The 18,418-nt window shown below is 38.7% G+C and overlaps 2 pseudogenes; both read right to left on the bottom strand.

The window, feature by feature from the left end:
• Positions 1 to 11,163: 11,163 nt before the first annotated feature.
• Positions 11,164 to 14,565, bottom strand: LOC147455435 (uncharacterized; annotated as a pseudogene).
• A 638-nt stretch (positions 14,566 to 15,203) lies between these two features.
• On the bottom strand, positions 15,204 to 16,092 carry LOC147455436 (uncharacterized; annotated as a pseudogene).
• Positions 16,093 to 18,418: the final 2,326 nt, after the last annotated feature.

Genomic DNA, 18,418 nt, shown 5'->3' on the forward strand with positions numbered 1-18,418 from the left:
TTTGTAAAATGGCTCTGGTGTACTAAAAACAGACCAAAAAACAGCTCAAAAAACACTGTCTCTCTGACACTGTAAGCTGCGGGTAAACCTGTCCTGCACCTATACTGTCTCTCAGTGTCCTGTCACTGTCCTGTAAGCATAGACTGTGACAATGCCTCAACGGCAGTAAAGCAAAGATGCAATCCCAACTGTCTAACTCACAGTCAATACATCCTAGCTGCCTATCTAAGGGTGCTCGAGGGATCGCTCCAAGACCTGTATCACCGAAAGGATCTCAACATTCGAGAGTCCCCCAGCTCAATAAAACCTCACTCGACCCTCAACAAAGGGTGCAGTAAATCTGACAGTACATAGACTTCCCACAAAGTCATACATCCACAAATTTCCCACTGTATGATGTAACCGATGCGGCGGTTGTTTGCTGCGTGACTCACAGCCAGCAAACCCTCAACAGACATACATCATCTCTGACAATACATCCCATGTGTAAGTACCTGAAATGTCAGGATGAAATTTGGAATATCAAGCAGCAAACACAAGCTACCTGATGAACTAGTGGATGTCGCCTACAGTCTTTGTGTAGATGCACCCGTGTCGTATGTGACACGCCTCCAAGAACTGTGAGCCATCCTTCGATGTGTAGACAGCCACAAATCAACACTCTGGGAGTGTCGATATCCTCAGCACCTGCAGTCGTAGGCCGAAAACCCCAAATTTGCAGAGTCGAATCTGCACCCGTCGAGACCACGTAGTCGAAAATGGCCTGCGCAGACCTTTGTCGAAGCCGAACGGTGGCCGAGATGACCTCAGAATGAAATTCTGACAACACCAAGTCCTTCGGGTACTCCCACGAGATTTGGGGCCGTGTCTTCGCCTGTCGAATTTCACTCCAATCTGAGTTGGTGACTCTAGTTTCCTGCAGTGTTGCCCCGAGCCTCCCGAGCCTCGATCTGAGCTCTGATACCAGTTGAAGGAGTACGAGCGGAAGTGCGACGCGAGAGAGAGTGCGAGAAGAAGAGCACGACGATATGGTGAACTCGCTCTACTGTAATGTGTAGAGCATAGTGAGTTCTTATTAGGTTTTTACAAAAGAATATGTGTACATACCTGGCGGCCCGCCCACTTACCTGGGCGACCACATTGGGCTTTATACCCCAACAGATTTTCAGATCGACGATTTAAGTCTTTTAGTTTTTATCTTTCATTTTATTTTTGTACCCAGACATTGGATTGAACCCTTGTCCAGGTATTTAGGTGTTTCCTTTCTTGCTTTTCTCAATGTTTTTGATAGTTCGTGTTTTTTTTAAAAAGGATATCTACCAGTGATTTTGTCCTTGACACAATCATATGCATCTAGCTGCATCAGAAACTGTGTTCTACTGGAGACTGATGGCATAGGTCTAGCTTTCAGGTTTCTCGTGTCTCTTTTTCGTCTATACCATTTTCTATCTTCTCGGTTTTTGGTTTGGAAAATCAAAAAACTTTTCCTCCCCTCCTTTCATGAGTAGCTTAGCTCTCACATGTTCTTTTTCCGAGCCCGAATCATCTGAGGTGCTGAGTGTTATTCTAACTCATCTGCTGCATCATAGTAGAGGTCTGAAAAGACTTGTTGAGCTTTCATCAAATCCTTGGATTCCGAAATTTCGTCTTCAATGTGAAGGGTTGAAATCATTTGGATAGGAATTATGTCATAGCTATCCTCATTGCAAAATTGAGTAGGCATAGACGTGTTTACACATACATCCATTGTTGCTAAAATTTGAGTCCACTCAAATGCCTCAAACAAATGCTCTAGAGAGGGTTCGGGTCATAGGCTTCGTCTGTGCAATCCCTTTCTAAGATATATTCTTCTCGTTTTAAACTCCCATTTTCTGAAGCTCCACACATCCAAATAGGAATGTCTTTGTTTAACCAGGATGGAAGCTTAATTTCAGTCGAAGAGATTGAATCGAATTCTTGTATGGGTGTTTTCATGACATCTCTATAAGTGTGATCTTTTAGATTAACCCTTGTTATTGATCCCACTTGCTTCATGTACAGATAATTGAATTTTGGATGAGTTGTACTTGTCGCATGAAAGGTCTTTCCAAGATGATTTCGTAATTGAGTTTCTTTTCAAAGTCTACTATGGCAAAAGTGTGTTGATATTCAATCCCACATGAATTAACTATCACTTTTTCAAGAAATTCTAAGGGTCTTTCGATGTGTCCATCAGCCAATTGCAATTCCATTTGAGTTTGTCTAATGGCTGGTTGTCCCCAGCATTCCCATACTGCTTTCGTGGCTATGGCTATGCCTGCCCCACTATCCAGTATTGCCATGGTTTCTATGTCATTATATCTCACTAGAAGGGTTGTGTTTCCTTCTTTCCCTTCGTAGTATTCTCTGACTTTGTTCATTGGAACATATCGAATCTCTTTGTTATCCAATTCGTGTCTCAATTTTTCCAAATTCTTTGCGATTAGCTCTGTTTTTCCACCTTCTCTAGAGTTTTTTGTAGATCATTCCATAAATATGGTCTAATTTTTAACAGTTCTCCTAAAGTAAGAGTGCAATGGATGGGTGTAGACATGATTGAATGGATGTTGTCTACTTTTAGAGTCTTTTCAGCTCTTTTTACTTGAGTGGTTTTACACATTATGGATTCATCTTCATTATGTCCCAAGTAAGAGGGTAATGTTTTCAAGGTCACTGGTTTAGACATTCCTGAAGCTTCAGATCCGCAATCCCCATACAAGGATTCTACATCCATGTCTATATCAGGAGGTAGGTTGTCTAACCAAACTTCCCTCTATAGGAGCTGACTTCAAAGTTAAGCTCCCATCATTAATCTCTCTAACTTTTTCCCATAATTGTCATAGCGAGTCTTCTTCGACAAATGGAATTATGTCTAAGACATCTTCGCTGTTCGACTCTATAAGTTCTGGCTCTTTTGTTTCAAGGTGGGGTTTTATCACCACTTCGGATTTTTCTTTATTGGTTTCTACCACTAGCTCTCCAGGTTTTGCCGTACTCTTGAGCTTGGGTTTTTGTTTTTCCAGCATCTCTTGTGTGATTCTTACCAAATTTTGATAAGCTTCAAGCTTAGCTGCTTCCATGTCTGGAGATGGATAGTTTTTTCATTTATTTTGCATGTTTTGGTATGCTTTAATTCCCGCTAAGTAAGCTTCCAAGGCTGCATTAATAGGCTCAAAAAATTTGTCAACCAAAATTGATCCTCCAGATTTACGGTGGTTTCCTTGATTTCGCTTCCAGTTTCTTTTACCTTTTCCTAGCTTCTTTGCTCTCTCCTCGATTTCAATACTTTGTTTCTGTTTTCTCATCTCATACCTTTTGCTTCTACTTCTTTTGGTCTTTTGAGAGAAAATTTTACTATGCTCCGAATCATCAGAGGAGTTTTCTTCATTTTTCTTAGCCTGGGCTCTGGTGATTACCTTCATTGGAACAATCGGTTCACTCTCAGACGAGCTACTAGGTATCACTTGAACTACGTTCACTACTGTTTTACCCTCGTTTAAAGGATTTATTGTTCACTACTGTTTTACCCTCGTTTAAAGGATTTATTAAACAATCTTCAGGGAAGTGTCCTCCCTTTTTGCAACATTGTATGCAATAAGCTTCAACTGGTTTGAAGTTCTTGTCAGGCATGGGCATTCGTTCTTCCAATGATCATGTGCACCATACTTATGACAGTTTCCAGTTCTTGGGTTAATCATGGGTCTTACCATTGGAGGTCTAACACCTTGATTAGCTACATAGTACATTGGTGCAAGCTTTGGTGTAGCATAAGTCACAGGTTCTCCATTGGTGATGGATGTGAATTATACCAATCTCCTTCTACCATTACTGTAGAGATGGACTAGGCTCAGCATAGGGTGTAACATGCACTAGTGCTTGTTCATCTATGACTCCCTCTGGATGCATTTACTTTACAGGCACTGCATTATGTCTAGGATATGGAGGTTGTCAACCCAACACGGGTTGAGATCTTTCCATACCCATCGGTGGTATTTGAGCTGGGGCCATATTAGGCTGATATCTGTACATGGGTTGTCATTGTGGCCTCATAGGCACGTATTAAACATTCACATCATACTTTGGTTGGTAATAGTACTCATTGGTCTCATGGTTGGTCCATTTATCCTCGATTGTATACCATTTTTGAGGCCTAATTTGTTCATGTTGAGGTATCCCTTGCCCTGGTCCCCTCATAGGTGCTTTTTGCATGTTTTTCATCATGTCATTCATCCTTTTGAGCATGTATTCTATGACTGAAAGCGGTGCTGCAGCACTTGTGCTGGTTTGGTGGATGTTGTTTTCTCGCTTTGGTTATCCTTGGAGACATCTTCTTTGTTGAAAATATCACAATTGTCTCTTAAGTCAATAGCATCTGACACACTCTCTTCTAGGGTCTTATGATTTTTGCTATACAATATACCATGAAGTTCTTTGTTTAGCAGTCCTTCTAGAAACAATGATACTAGTCGTTCTTCTACATGTATCTTTAGCTCTGGGCATCTTGCAATGTATTGCTTCATTCGAGTTGCACAATCCCTAACAGATTCACCTTGTTTCTATTTAAATCTATAGATTTGAGCTACCATGTTGTGTTTGATTCCCGTTTTGGAACAAGCAGCTACAAATCCTTGAGCTAATGTATTCAAGTCCATGATTGACCTTGGTGGAATGTTTTGGAACCATGTCAATGCTTTTTCATCTAATGTCATTTCAAACCCCTCGAATTGAGTATGGAATCAAATATGTGTTCTACTCTTAGCACTTGTTTAAAACTTGCTAAGTGGTCATATGGATCCCCAGATCCGTTGTATTTTCTGACCCATTTCTGAAAATTAGGTGGTCTAACACATCTATTGGGTTCAACTCCCGGTCTTCTAGCAGTTGGAAATCGTGACTCATGTAGCCCTGGACTGGCTTTAGTGTCACCCGGTTTTCTTCGTGATGAGGTGGTTTTTGGTTTTTTAACATTACTCTTGAAAGTTCTCTCACGGAGTTCTTCTCGTGGAATAGTATTTGGTCCTTGGCCCAATATCCAATCCCTTATGGAATACCCTTGGTATTTGGTTTGTTCCACCTCCTCAGGAGTCATCATAGTAAAGTTATTGTTATAACAATATCTAAACGGTAGGTTGGTAGATCTATTGAACCCTTATCTTTGATTTTGAAGATATAGATGATCTTCGTGGGTGTTAGTTGTCTTGATTTGGCATAAGAAGTCCACAGAAGATCTTTGATGTTTCTATCCTCCCAACAATAGACTCCAATCCTAGGATTATTTGTACTAAGCCATTTCAAAGGCTTCAAATCAACTTGATCGTATCCCTTGAACTCTAAAGTCCGTGGTCCTTCTTTGGTTGCGATATCTGGAATTTTGGTATTTACTTCTAACCCCCATTTGTCTATCACGTCAGGGTTTTCGACTTGTAAATACCAAGTTCCGTTTCTATCCATGTACATTTTTCCTTGTTTGTTTGCCATGATTTCCTCTTCAAACTCAATACCATGGTCATCAATGCAAATAGCATACTCTTCGTTAGGATCCAGGTAAACCTAAGCTCCATGGTGATTAGTCTTATAAAAAGAGAGTATATGCTTATAGCGCATTGTCGTTCCAGTTTCTGAGTGAGTCGAATAGGAAGACATTTCAGATGTTGATTCTAAAAAAGTGTCTGAGACTTCTTCAAGGATAGTACCCAAGTACTCGCCTTGATTAACACTCTCTTGGTGGATACTCTATTAGTGGTCTCTCCAAATATGCCTTGGTTTCCTAGTATACGACCAGATCTAAGGTTCATATAGACTTGTGAAGCCCTGTATAGAGTACTTACCGTCGGATTGACTTGTTGTCAATTTCTTTCACTTGACTTGATTGCAACTTCTGTCAAGCTGCGAATTCTTTGTCTGCAACCTGATTCCTGTATCAATTTTGATCAAGCTAGCTATTCTTTCACAAAGACTGTATAGTTTTTGCTAACTATTGTGACTGGTCTATGTGTATCACTCCAAATCGAGTTAAGTGAGTCAACAGTAGAGACTTTCAGATTCTACTTTTGCAAAAATCCAAAGAACTAATTTGCAACCTGAAGACTGAGTGAACATGTACCAATTTGGATCCAATTGAACCCAAAATTGCATGGTGGCCTTGTATTATGTGGTCTAACACTGTACAAGTTCAAAAGTAAAAAATGGTGTCTCTGTGTAGCAATAGTAAATAATTGTGATTATTTACTTTTCTCAGTTTTTTGCACTTTTTGGCTTGTTTTGCCAAGTATACAACTTGTTAAAGGTCTCTGGACAAGTTTCACTAAGTTTGAACAAAATGTGTTCAAGTTTAGCAACTGTTTCGTGTCCGCAGATTCAGTTTTCAAGAATCTGGCTTAAGTCTCACTTTTGTGATCCAAATTTCACTAAAATTGATTTTTGTGGTCTACTTGATATGCTTGACCTTGTGGTATACTCAAATGTGCAAGATTATCAATTTTTGTAGCAGATGTAAATAATCGCGATTATTTACTATAGCTATTTTTTTGCAAGGTTTTGTCCCAATCTTGACAGAGATCTGTTAAGTATCTCAAACTAAGCTCCCTAGCCAAGTTTTATCAAGTTTGGACAATTTTTGTTCAAATGGTCATTAGTTTTGTATCTGCAAACTGACTTTGCAAATTTGGCCACAATTTTCAATCCAATTATTCAAATCTTACCAAATTTGATTTGTGGGCTTAATACAACATGGTAAAGCTAGTGGTATGCTGACTTGGTCCAAAAAATGAAAAATGGGGCAGATGTAAATAATCGCTATTATTTACATCTAGCAATTTTTGCATCTTTTTGGTTAATCAAGCATGTACACATGTCTATCACATCAATATAAGCCTATGAATCAAGTTTCATTGAGTTTGAACAAAAATTTCCCCAATTTATCCTCAAGTTCCCGAAAGTCAGTACAAACTTTAGTTTTTACCCATTTTTTGGTCAATTTGGTGATCCAAATTCTATGGTCCTTTACAAAAGTTTTTTGTACACATGCATAGAGTCTATGGTATCAACCTTGATCAGTTTTGGACTGAAAGTAAATAATCGCGATTATTTACTTTAAGCATAAAATGAACACCTTTTTGAACTTTTTCATTGGACAATCTTTTCATGAGCTATTTTAAGCCTCTAAGTCAAGTCAAAACTTAATTTGGCCTAAAATGTCAGGAAAAAGTAAATAATCTGAGTTGGTGTTCTCTGCCTTTCTTGGCAAGTTTGTGAAGGATCTTATTGATGACCTTTTTGTTTATAGTTCTAGAAAGGATCATTGTGCAAAACTCTTGAAAGTTTTACCTCAATGTGTTCTTGAGCTTACCCACTGGTTCATACAACTTTTAAGCATACTCTCCAGTCGGATTGACTTGTTGGCAGTGAAGTGCGCGAGCAAGAGCGTGTGTGAGTGTGTGCAACAATGGAGAAGAGAGAAGAAGAGGAGACCTTGTGTTTGCACGGGCTAAAACTCACTCTATACATGTAAGCCCCCTTATTCTATTATGTACATAATGAATAAGTATAGTGGGTTGGCACCTGGCCTAACCGGCCACATGGGGCTTTACCCCAACCACCTCCCACGTAAAGGCCAATGTGGCCATGAGAGAGAAAAGAAAACCGTACAAAACCTGTACAAGGCCATCACAAGTTTGACCTCAGCCAACGTCCACTAGCTCACTGATCTGTGTGCATCCAACTCTAATCGTAGAGAATGTATAGAGTGATCGACACCATACTCCTCACCAAAGCCACACACATCCTGCATGTATCTCACCATACGCTGCAAAGTGCCCCTATGCTCTAGGCCAATGTCAGTCAGTGCACGACTAACTGCTCCCACTACAAATGCACCTACAGCAAATGCAATCTCGGGTCTCGAGATCAGTATCTCGTACATGAGACTCCCAAATGCTGATGTGCACCAAGAGCATCTGTCTATCCTGAACCCTGTGTGGTAAGAGCAATGCTTAGCTCTAACTCACATGCATCAGTCTCTGGCCTAAGCATATCCATGAATGACTGAATCACGACTGAATCCTCAACACTCAAGTCATCCATATCCATCATCGTATCCACGAATGACATGCCTTGCTGCACAACTGGCTCAACATGCTCACAAACTGGAGCATCATGCAACCTATCCGCAAAGGAGACATGCCTCGTCTCTCTGCATGGCTACGTACTCACAAAGACTGTGCCATCTCGTATGTGACGTACTCGCATCACATGAATTGTGGGAACACTAGCACCTCTGTCTATGACTAGTTGTCCACGATGCAATCTGAAATTGTGCTCATCCAGCACTACCTGGCATCCACTGTACTGACTCACAAAGATCAAGCTCTGCGTCAAATCTGGCACATGGCATACATCTCGCAACACGTATGATGCACCACTAGGCAACAATAGTCTGACATCTCGTGCACCAACTATGTCATGCACTGAACCATTAGCTAAGCACACATGTCCAAGCATACCACTAGCATATGTGCTAAACCACTCATGACTCGGTGTGACATGAAATTTAGCACTCACATCTAGTATCCAATGTGAAGGTAATGTGTCGTCAAAAACCAACATAAGAAAGTCAAGAGTAAACATGGAAGCAAAGTCAACATCTCCGTCATGCGTAGCCACATACGCTACATCTGCTCCCACATCATCCAAGGTGATAGCATCTCTCGTGTGTTGTCTCATGCGTTGTCTCATCCGCCGAAAACAATGCCTATGTACATGCCCTGTATGACCACAATGCAAACACACAACATCTCTATGTCTGCAAGATCGTCCTTTGATTGTAGGCATCTCTCTAGACTCATTTGTGCCAAAAGCATTGCACAATCTTTGCCATAACTCTCTAGCGGTACATGCATCCAAACCAATGCAATAGCCAGACTCACCAAGGTGTAACATGATCGTTGAACATGCAAGCTCGTCCAAGTCCTCCCACTCATCGTCAGTCATAGACTTTGACCTAGCATCCATGCCATGTAGTGGAAACACTTGGCCCAATTGAGTCAATGCATCATGCGTACGTGCTTTCCAATGCTCAAAGTTTGAACAATCAAACTTTGTATGGAAAAGCACAAACCCTGACAATGATGTACATGCCAAATCCATGGCGATAACCCGTGACAAGACCAAGCACAAATCGATCAACTGACAATAGCCAAATCCTGGCTAACTCATACACCAAGTACCGTCAAAATACAACATAAGCTAGCATAAGATGTCTAAGAGTCTTAAAGTGTCAACAAATATGGCGATCAATGTAACGAACAAGTGAGCAAAACCGCTCAAATGATGCCAAAACACCCACTCTAATCCAAGAGCACTATGTGGTAATCGATGAAACTATCATCAACAATCTCCCTCCTGAAGAGATTATCACATGTATGTCAAATGACATAATCCGATGAGCAAACACTCTCCCAAAACACTATGGCAACGCAACCATTGAGTGCCAAATGCAATCAAAACACAAATGCAAACCATGCGCATAAACAAATAAACTCGCAAGAAAAATCCGGCAGAGCTTCGGCAATATTTGGCTATCTAACCATAATAACCATACATGCCATAAACATGCTCAAAACCATGAGCAAATCATGCGTAAAATCCGCACTCAAGTATACATGAGCTTCCCCAAAGTCTCAACTCCTTGAGCATCAAACCACATAAGGCATACATCATATCCTTTCACTTGTGAGCAAACTTGCAACCATTACCACTCTCACATGGAATCCTCGACACACAATAAGCAGCTGCTGCTGCAGAAAATTCAAAGGTCAAAATCAGTCCAAATAGACATCACCATTGCGTCCGGAGCGTGCCAAAACCCTAGGTTACACCCTAACCTTGCATAAATCGCATTCCTTATGCAAAAGTTATGCAAAAAAAACTGTTTTGGAGCCCAAAAAATGACATGCGGAAATGAAAATATGCATTCTTCCTGCAAGTATGGCTGCAAAAAAGCATACACACTTGCAATACACCCTTCTCTCAAGCTTAGGAATGTCTCTTAAGCGTCCATGAACACAGATCTGGTGGTTGCTCACTGATCTCAAGCTTTCACTGAAAGCGAGCTCACCATAGCCGAAAGCTCACTTCTCTATAGCACTCCATCTGTCACGAAGCCAGAGCTCTGATACCAGTTGAAGTGTGCGAGCGAAAGTGTGTGTGAGTGTGTGCAACAATGGAGAAAAGACGAGAAGAGGAGACCTTGTGTTTGCAGGGGCTAAAACTCACTCTCTACATGTGAGCCCCCTTATTCTATTATGTACATAATGAATAAGTATATACAGTGGGTGGGCACCTGGCCTAACCAGCCACATGCGGCTTTACCCCAACAGGCAGCCTTTTGGTGCTATTTCTAGCCGTAGATCTAAAATTCTGTAACTTCACATAACAACTCACAATTGATTCTTTTGGAAAGAGCAATGTTCTGAAATCCACCTCGGATTCTACCTACCCTACTCCTAGGTTCTATTGCAATGGGGTTGTGGAAAGTGTCCACAAACACTTATTTTCTTGTTTTTTATGGTTTTTTGAGCCTTGATCTTAAGACTTGTCTCTTCCTTCAATTATTCTCAAAACCCTTATCTAATTCTACAATCCTACAATCCTAAAGGTACTCAACAAGTACGATTACACAGCAAAAAACGACAATCTTAAGCTATGCGGTTTTAAAAAGAAAGTTTCTACTCTAGGAGATCTTAGAGGAAGTTAAAGGATAACTTCACAAGACACTCGCGTTTTTTCTTTGTTTAGGTCTCTTCAATCCCCGGCAGCGGCGCCAAATGTAGGACGTGTGTCTAACCTCTCTCCTATCTTATTGCACATGTAGCGAGAACCACGAATAAATTGCCAATCCATGGGATGAAGCTGACTCAACTAGTGCATAGAGGCTACAAGAGGTTTTCAATCTCTTGGAAAACAACAAACAATTCGCATCTAACTGAGGCTACACTCAAGTGACTGAAATCACCAAAAGCCAATTGCTCATCGACAAACAAATCACATCCGTTACAGCATCAAATGACATCCAAACATAACGAAACTTCTAAGACATGTTTATAAGACCTAAGCACACATGTTTATGGTCTTAAATCTCCCTTTAGATCAAGTGAAAAAAATGTGATTATTAATAGCAATGGATTTTTGACCTAGTTGTTTTCGACCCAGAATGCATATAAATGCTTAGCAATGATGCCCCAATACCCCGCCTATGCTTAGTTTTTTATTTTGAAGTGTAAATACATACTTATGATGAAATAGGCCGCGGGTCAGCGACGCCAAAAGCTACGAAATACCGTGAAATGCTTACGTTAATGTGTAGAGCTCTTACCTCCAATTGCAACGCAACAGACGCGACTGCAATGTGACAATCGGGGAGATAGTAGGAAGCGCGAGAAGAAGAGAAGTGAGCGTCGTTAGCTCATGCCGTGTATTTCATTATCCAAAACTTAATAATAACTTACAAAAATTGGCTTTCATACCTTAGCCGAAGTTTTTGGTGGTCAAAACTAATAATTTGGGAGCTCTAACTAAAGACAGGTTGATACAATCTGGAAGCTTGTAGCCCCGGCTCATCAATTACAAAGTTTATCCGGAAAATAGGAGTTATAATATTTTCGATTCATCAAAATAATAAATATTTTACAATGAGAGCTCCGAAAAATGGTTGCTGCTAACACTTGGTACCCTTTCCTATTAACCACTTTAAAAGCACCTTGCTACTACCTACCACCTGCCACCATTGAGCCTGTTTATGCTAAACATTTGAGTCATCTTCTCATCATAGCCTACATTGCTACATCCATAGACGCCTGCCCTCTCTCTGCACTTATTGAAAATAGTCCACAGTTTCCTGACCCTGACCCTAACCCTATTGGACATATCCTGCACTCATTGCAGTCCATGAGACAACATTGCAGACAAAAAAATTATCGAGGACCTGTTGTGCTTTGAGAAGTGTATTGCACTTGACATACATACTGTCGTGTAATCTGAGCCCTCCATGTAGCTTTTGAATTGCACCCACCATAATGACCTTCAATATCCCACATACCACTCGGACTTTACAATGCCTTGAAACATTCACAAGGACTTTTGAAACGCTATATATATATATATATAAAGAATTTCCTATATAATTTTCTAGATTGATACAATCAAAACTAAAAAAAGTGCAATGTAGAAAAAATGGAACATTTCCTAGGTAGTATACCTATAAAATTAGATGAGGCTTTCATTGGAACTTTTACATATAGAAAATTAGATAGACATCCATAAGAAATTTCTATATAGAAAATTGGAGAGACGTCCTACAAAATTTTACATATAGAAAATCAGATGGACGTCCATTAAAAATTGTTATACAGAAAATTGGAGGGAGGTCCTACAAAATTTTACATATAGAAAATTGAATGGACATTTAAATTTATTTTTTACAAAAGTAAACAAACTGATTGATCTATAGATAAATATTGATCATTTTTTAGCCTTTAAACCGACCAATGTACCATCTTTGCGTCATTTTTGGATCATCCACTATAGCACACATTACACTAATAAAATAACAACTTTGACTAAAAGAAGATCAAGTCTTTTTTAACATTTCTATCACATACAATTCAAAGTAACAATAAAACTACTCATAATCAAGTAGATTTCTCTTGAAACTCTTGTCAAACTTATGATTTAAAGTGACTACATTTAAACATTGAACTTTAATCTCTTTGCAAATAAAAAATAATTTCATTAACTCAAAAGAGATAATCAATTGGTTCTAAAACATTAAAATGTTCAATCACCAAGCGAACGACAAATAATCGCTTACATAAAAACAACTTTCACTTCATCGAAAGTCAACTCACGATCAAGTTGCCTTTCAATGATAAACCTCTCACTATCAACCAACCACCTCACCAAATTCACTCTCATTTCCTCCAAACTCAAACCTCTCTTTTGCTCAAAAAATGAGCTCTCCTCCCATTTAATCTTGTAGTAACTAGCTTTTAAAACTAGATACATGTCATCAATTGTCTGCAGATCGAAGTATTTAAGGAGAATAGTGTCCTCCTCCTCCACATTTAAAGATGAAACCTACATAAACACATAACTTACTACTATAAACAACGGGTGGGTTTTATGAAAACACATTTTACAACAGAACTAAATATAAAAAATATAAGAATTACTTCATCAAAATTTGGAACATACACATTCGATGTGTCACCTCCAATGCATTTCTCATCCTAAAAAATTAAACAAAAAGAGCTTAGTATTAACAAATTCGGATTATTGCTTACACGTGCAAGTTAACTTTTAACACTACCTTTGTTTTCTTCTTTATCTTCTTGGAAGATTCTTTTCCAAGCTTAGTAGCAAGAGACTCTTTAAGCTTTGCACTAATCTCTTGTATAATCCCACAAACAAAATATGTAATCTTCTTTAAGAACTTTAACAAAAACTATGCACCTTATTACATTGAGTACAAGTCAAAGAAAGAATATTTAAAAATTTATTATAGTAGTTGTCACCTTTCTCTCTCTCTAGTACTTTTTCGTGAAGCCTCATGATTATTTGCTTGACATGATGATGAAACAGAATCCACAGTCTCGTATCCCAACTAATGTTAAAAAATATAAAACATATATCAGAATCTTTATGTGTAAAAACGAAACACATATGCCATTAGTGGCATTACCTTCAATGGCATGTCACTCAAAAGACTTTCTCTTTACTCAGGCATGGCTTTGACTCTTTTTACAGTTCCATTCGATAATAATGCTCCAAAAGACTGAAAAGATCCATCCACATTATCTAAATTGAGGTCTTCAAACTAAAATTCCTATAGAAGACAAAAACAAGTACACAAAAACTTTTTTATGATCGTTTAATTTTTATGTATCTATATTACTTGAGAAAAACATATACCTGCTCCTGCAATGAAGACTCATACTTTTGGTTTTCTTCCACACAGAGAGTAAATCTTGTCTCTGTAATGGATAAACCATTTCATAAGACTTCAATTTTAAACTTAGGAACATGAAAGTACTAAATTTTGTTCATAATTCTTGTAAAGAAAATCAATCCATAAAGTCATGATAAAGACTCACCATGTTCAATGAACCAATTAATCCCAATGTGCCCTCAGCTTGATTTACCACATGGGTCTCCTCTCCCACATCATCACATAATTTAGGGTTTACGTATACTAGCTCAATGCTAGACACCTGTACAAACACACAAGTAAGTAAACACATGGCATATACATTTAATATAAGAAAGAAAGGTCAAAATATAAGTACCGTCTCTACGGTTGAACCTTTCAAAGCAATAGTACCACCATTTTTTTTTGCAGTCCCATGTGCCTTGAAAAGTAAGATGAGTTTAGTTAATTTCTTTCATAAGGCCCCTATGAAGCCAAATATCTTTATGCTTACAAAATATATACACACTTACATCATTTGTAGTCTTCTTCTTATCATATTTTTGTTGCGATTGTGCATAGGTCATCACAAACTGATAAATGTGTGTCTCCTCCCATTGGTAGGTTGCCTTGCTGAGTCCAAACTTCAAAGGTGCTAATTCACCGATCTTAGTTGAAATAAGATCGTGAATTTTCTATTGCTCAAGGCGATTGTGGCTCAAATCGTCCACAAAAGGATAGTTCTTAAACCATCCTCTAACCATCCTATAGTTGTCTAAGAGCACTCTATGTTGCTTGTCGAAGTACATCTCCAAAAGCTTCTTTCCATACATTCTATTTGTCTCTCTTAACTTTGGTTTGGGTGGGCAAAAGATGTCATCGTATGAAGGAATAGGGACATCATTCTCAACCATCTAAGCTATGAATTCAAAAAAAATTTGAAACCACTTATACTATTAAAAAGACATCTAAGCTTTGTGATAAATAAAAGTACAATATGAATACAAATTAAAGAATTGACACCAATTTAAACTTTTAATAAAATAACATGTCTCTAAAATCATTCATGAAAATTGAAAAAAATGCAACATAAAAGCATAGCTTCTACATAGAGCAAGAGATAAATAATATCCATTTTGATGCATATCATGCCTACTGCCACATATATGGTAGGAAACTTTAGTTTTCCATCTTGATCTATGACTCTTGTTTGCTTTAAAACTTTTCACCCTTGGAATACAGATGAGCAAGTTGATATAAGCTTCCAATCCTCATCTTCGGTAGTCGTTCTCCATTGGGCATAGCTGCTATTCATTGCTTGAAGTTTTGTTAGCCGTACTCGCTTTAGAGTAAAGTCTACCTCTCGAACAATAGCATATGCTAGTTGACAAGAGGAAGATTCTTCATCCACAAACTCTTTTTGGATTATGTCCTTCTCCTCAAGCCATGGAGGTACACATCCAACACAACCAGCACTCAATAAGTGCCTACAAAAATGCCTAGATTTTTAGTCTCATAGGCAATAAAATAATACAATTTTGAAACCTCCATAGAATAAACTTGTGTAGTAGTAAATTGACTTTTCTTATACAATCCCAAGAGAAAGGCATAAGGGTGACTTGCAGTATGCTCATTCCTGTAATCGGATCCACATTCAACTTTTCAACATCTTCTTCAACGAGGATTGACTGTCTATAATAATCTGCACCAAAATGTAGTAGAATTTCTTCCTGGGACTGCGAAGTAAAGAATGATCTGATTCTCTCTTGATAGTTATCAGATCTCACCAAAACTTTATCTCCTACACTAAATACTTCTCCTTTGAAAAGAACCTTCTTGTGTTGTAGCACTTTAGCAGCATTGAACCCATACTGACTCATAAATCGTTCCTCCTCACTTGATGGCAGTCTCCAGTTTTTCCTTCGTGGACTGATGATGATGCCTTTCTCATGAATGGATCTCCCACATGGATAGTCACATCCATATGCTAAGTGAGCATTCCACAACTCCTTTGCCTTTATGATGGATGATACTCTCAAGATTCCATTTTTGTGCCATTGTTGATAGTGAAGAATATTGCCCTCATCTATCTTGTGTCCTTGGGGTGCCACCATGATTGCAGATTGGAGATCTCCATATAATCTTTGATAAGGAAATAATCTATCCTTATCGTTTTGAATTTGGAACAAGACCCATGTAAGAAGCTCTCTCTTTTGGAAGTTTGTAAAGGAGATTTCACTGTGTTTGTTGTTCGACTTGATGTTGACATATGTAGAGACAAGGCGTTCATATATAAAGCACCAGACAACATTGTGATTTCCATGGTGAATAACATAACCTAGAATCTCTCCACTACCTTTATAATAAAATAGCTTCAAAAGTACTATATTTAAGAATTTGACAATTCAACTCCGATTGAAGTTTGTTTGTGCTTGTAGGTACAATGGTTTCTTGACACTGTGAATCATGTATACTTTGAATTCTAAATACCAAGTTTATTTCTCGATATCTAGCCTCAGCATCCTGATGCCTTTTATAGGTTGATGAAGCTACCAACCTTCCACCATAGCAATATGTTGCATGAACACCATTGTTTTCTAGGTACTTGATGTGATGATGTTTGAGCAGTCTCAACCGTAGTAGTAGGTTGAGAGTTGGAGGTGGGATGCTCAAAATTTCCAATACTCATGCTTGGATGAAGATCCCCATTGCGATCGTGAGGAAGGTGCTCGTAATATGTCCTCCTACTAACAAGCTCATACCCAAGAGAGCTATGCTTGCACTTATAATTACATTGGCACCTATGTAGCCTTGTGTCTATAGGCTCCATCTATTCGACACAAAAGTGGAACATAGAGTATATTTCAAATTTCTTATATTTCTTCACTTAAAACCGACTTTTGTCAAATTAAAAAACAATAGTCTTTATATTATAAGTTGACACAAAGTAAAGCATTGAGACATTACATCAAATCTTTCAAATTACATAAAATTTGTGACATCCATTGCTCATCTCCACAAAAGAGAATAATAGGAGTCACTCGAAAGTAGTTTTCTAGAAGTAATAATAGATGAAAGTTCCTCCATTTTTTTTAAGGTAACATCTACATATCCCAAACTGGACTCCCTACGCCAATAGACTACGTAGTAATCAACAAGACGCAGACTCTCTCTTTCAGAAGAAGGAGCTCTAGATTCCCATCCACCCAACATAATCATCAATCCATATATGTAAAAAGGTGGTTTTTGGCTTAGATTGACCAAGAAAATAATAAGAACTCTCCTCCCATAGCTTCTCTATTTCTTGGGTTGCCATTAAAAAATTAGTTAGCTCAAGGACAACTTCCTCGCCCACCTCCATCGAACAAGCACGCAGATTAGAAAATGTACCTGCAGAGCCAAACTATTTTTCTAAGGTCAACACCATCCGAAATGACCAAAGATTTGCTACCTACAGTCAATTTTTTTTTTAAAGATCACTCAACTTCTGGGTTTCATGTGTAATGCAAAAATCGCTACAACTATAGCATTAGATATAGATAATGATTAAACAATGTTCGTAATGTTTATTGCAAGGCAGTAGATGCATGTAATAACAAATGATGCAAAGAGTGTCGATGCCTACACCAAGAGGGACAAAGGATTTATCGGCCGTACATAGGGACCGTATAAAGGAGGAAAGGCTTTGCCCATAACGGGGAGACCCAATTAGGTTTGACTCAAAATTTTCATGAGTCAAAGAATTCTTTTTGGTTTTTAAAAATTTAAAGACTCAATAGGCCAAGCCATGTGCATGTCCCCTAAAAGAATCACTTAGTGTTTTTCTTGACGAAATTGTGGGTTGTACAGCTACAGTGAAGGACCCTACAGATCTCGATGATCTCCGGTTCTTCTTCTTCCAAAATGTCCTTTGGAGGTGTTGCCCTGAAACACTTTCAACAAAGAAACATGGAAAACGTTGTGAATTGACCATGAGTTAGGCAACTGCAATTTCATTGAAACCTCATTTAGCTTTTTAATGACTGGAAATGGACCATACATACGAAAAGAAAACTTGGGACACTTCTTCCAACTTGCTTAAGACGTTGCTTCATGATTCTTAAATACACCCAATCCTCTTCCTTGATTGAAACATCGTGATGATGCTTATTAGCCTGCCGTGAATAAGATTCCTGAGCCTTGCTTAGCCGAAGCTTCACACTCTCAGAAATCTCATCCAATGACTGACTTTTAGCATTGGCATCAGGCATTTGACTGACCGAGCGAGTCAAAAGTGACTGGAACGGACGGCCAAAAGCTGCCTCGTACGGAGTTCGACCAATGGAGAAGAAAAAGAGTCATTCAAAATAGCCTGAACCAATGGGAGATAGAGCTCCCATTGAGACTGCCGATCATGCACATATGACTTTAAAACATCAAAAGCCAATTGCTTGTAAATCT

The sequence above is a fragment of the Adiantum capillus-veneris genome, chromosome 6 (assembly GCF_014529385.1).
Source record: "Adiantum capillus-veneris isolate H3 chromosome 6, ASM1452938v2, whole genome shotgun sequence".
Taxonomy (NCBI): Eukaryota; Viridiplantae; Streptophyta; class Polypodiopsida; order Polypodiales; family Pteridaceae; genus Adiantum; species Adiantum capillus-veneris.